At 44.6% G+C, this 2,544-nt stretch overlaps 1 protein-coding gene across 1 annotated transcript in view; it reads right to left on the reverse strand.

Moving 5' to 3' along the window:
• The window catches only part of SNTB1 (syntrophin, beta 1 (dystrophin-associated protein A1, 59kDa, basic component 1)), a gene marked incomplete at its 5' end in the record, with an annotated part of 197,402 nt that overhangs the window by 93,467 nt on the left and 101,391 nt on the right, over window positions 1–2,544 (reverse strand). The gene's annotated exons all lie outside the window — the stretch shown is intronic.

A 2,544-nucleotide genomic window follows, 5' to 3' on the forward strand; every position in this document is an offset into this window, starting at 1 on the left:
GAAGGGGGCCAGGGAAAGAGAGAGAGAGAGAGAGAGAGAGAGAGAGAGAGAGAAAGAGAGAGAGAAGAGAGAAATACTGATATGAGAGAGGAACACCCATAAGCTGCCTCTCATATGTACCTCAATACATGCCCTGACCAGGAAGTGACCCCACAACCCCCTGGTATACAGGACAATGCTCCAACCAATCAAGCCACCCAGCCAGGGCAGGTCTTTTTTCTTTATTTACCTTTTGTCCACTTGCCCTGTCCTTGGCCTGAGAGTGGTGTGTGAAATGACCTAATATTAGTATGTTTCTATTTCTTCTCGCATCACCTGCAGGTCCTGCCCTATGGGTCACTGCTGTGTCATTTGATGTACATTCATACTGTTGAATGCTCCTTGTGAACTCTGGCCTTTAGCATAGATCAGTCCTTTTCTGTCTTGTTTTGTCCTTTTTAATCTGCATTTGATCTGTCATATACCAAGATCAAAACTGATGCTGTCTGTGGCTATCAATTTGCATTTGCCTTGGATGCTTTGTCCATCCCTATATTTTTGCCTTTTAAAATCACCTTGGGTTAGGTGTGTCTTGTATTCAACAGAATCCGCATTCTGACTAGTACATTACCCTCTGCCCAGTGTGTAACTGGAGTCCCGTAAAATTCTTGTTCTCTCTCTCTTTTTTTTTTCCTTCTCTTCCTCAACAGGGGTCAAGACTCACCTAAGTCCCCAATATGTGTGTGTGTTTCTAGTTTCATTAGGAATAATAGACAAAATTATAATATATTTAAAGTATACACCATGGTGATTTGATATGCGTATACATTGGAAAAGGTTAATTTTATTATCAGAAGTTTTGGAACTGTCTGGACTAAAGTCCCCTCCTGGACCCTCTGGCTTAGCGGGGTTGCCATTTCAGTCTTGCCCTGACAGTCTCACCCCCCAGCAGGCCTGGCTCTGCCTCACCACCTGGGAGGCCCCACATACACTCATTCCTGGGGGCCTTGATGAGCACCGAGAGAAAAGTTTAAAAATGCATTCCCTCGACTGGCTTGACAGAATAAAGTTTCCAATATTTGAACTAAAAAATGATGGCTCCAAAAATATTCTTTAAAATATAATTAAATGCCTTGGAGAAAATGTTATAAGATGTAAGTCCACAGCTGGAAGGAACCTGAGGAATCATTTCTTTGATCTCTCGCTCCAATGCATTAATCACTTCCATGATACCCCACGTTTTCTAGTCTTTGCATTTTTCTGGTAACAGTAAACTGATACTGTCACCCACTCCAGAGGCATGAGTTTGAAGCCAGCTATCCCATATATTAGCTATATGATGTTTTTAATCTACAAAATGGGAACAATGATAGAAACTCAGAGGGCTGTTAAGAGGACCAAGGGGGGTTAAAACACTAGATAGACCATTGAAAAAAACATACTTGTGGGCTGGGTACACCTGTAGTCTGCCGCTTTGCAGTCTCTGATCTGAAGTAATTAGCATAATGCCCAGCACAAGACAGACGCTCAATAAATTATAAATTCATCAGATCTGAAACCTTACACACCAGACTCTTAGGAGAAAGGGCATGTTTGATCGGGTGGTGATAAGAGGCCAGGGAAGAGGAAACTCAGAGTAACCAGGACATGAACTGTAGGCCCAGGAAAGTGGCAGAAATTGAGGGGATACACACCAGAGAACAGATGGAGGTGGCTTATCTAAGAATGCTGCCTCCTTCCCAGTCTGCTTACTCTGACTCATCTTCTGCTGATACCTGCTGACTCTCTCCTACAACTGCTGATCTCCCATCCCTGTGTAGATGTAACTGACAGAGAAGGGGTGGGGGCAGCAGGGTGGCCCTGCAGCTGGCTGGAGTCCGAAAGGCTTGCTTGCAGCTTCCTTAGAGAGAGCTTATTAGGAAGAGAACAAAAACAGCATTGAGCAGCAAGCCAAGGAGGCAGCATTTGCCCTGCCCCCATTCCCTTTGGCTTTTCCCCATCAACTCTAGCACCTCGCCAAATATTCCCGACGCGGGTGGGTTGCAGCTGTTCCACACATGTTAGAAATAAGGGCCAGTGGCTGTTTCTATTTTTAGCATTTGAGTGTGGATGCAAAGGTCACCAAGATCCCCCACTGGCTGGCTCACGTCCCTCTCTTTTCTCTACATCTCTCTTCTTTTCCTCCAAGATGCATGCTTTCTATTCAGATGAGTTAAAGGAAGACTTTTGAGGGAAGAGAGACCCCAAGTATTTGCTGATCTTGGCTGGATGCCTTATAATTGCCATGGACTGGGTGACATAGCTGTCCTGTGGCCTGAGAAGTCACGTACAGACTTTGCAAGAAGCACCCCATGCTTGGACTGGAGCCACTCTTTTCTCTCTTGAGCACAAAACGAGGTTTAGAGTAAAAAAATCGTTTCACATATCCTCCATCTGACTCTCCAAATACACAGTGGAGGGCACTGAGGCCCAGAGAGGCTGATTTGCTTATTACTACCAGGCCTTAGTAATCAATCTTATTATATCTTATATTCATGAAAGGCTTTCCTGTGCGAAGCACTTCCC

The sequence above is a fragment of the Myotis brandtii genome, unplaced genomic scaffold (assembly GCF_000412655.1).
Source record: "Myotis brandtii unplaced genomic scaffold, ASM41265v1 scaffold931, whole genome shotgun sequence".
Lineage (NCBI taxonomy): Eukaryota > Metazoa > Chordata > Mammalia > Chiroptera > Vespertilionidae > Myotis > Myotis brandtii.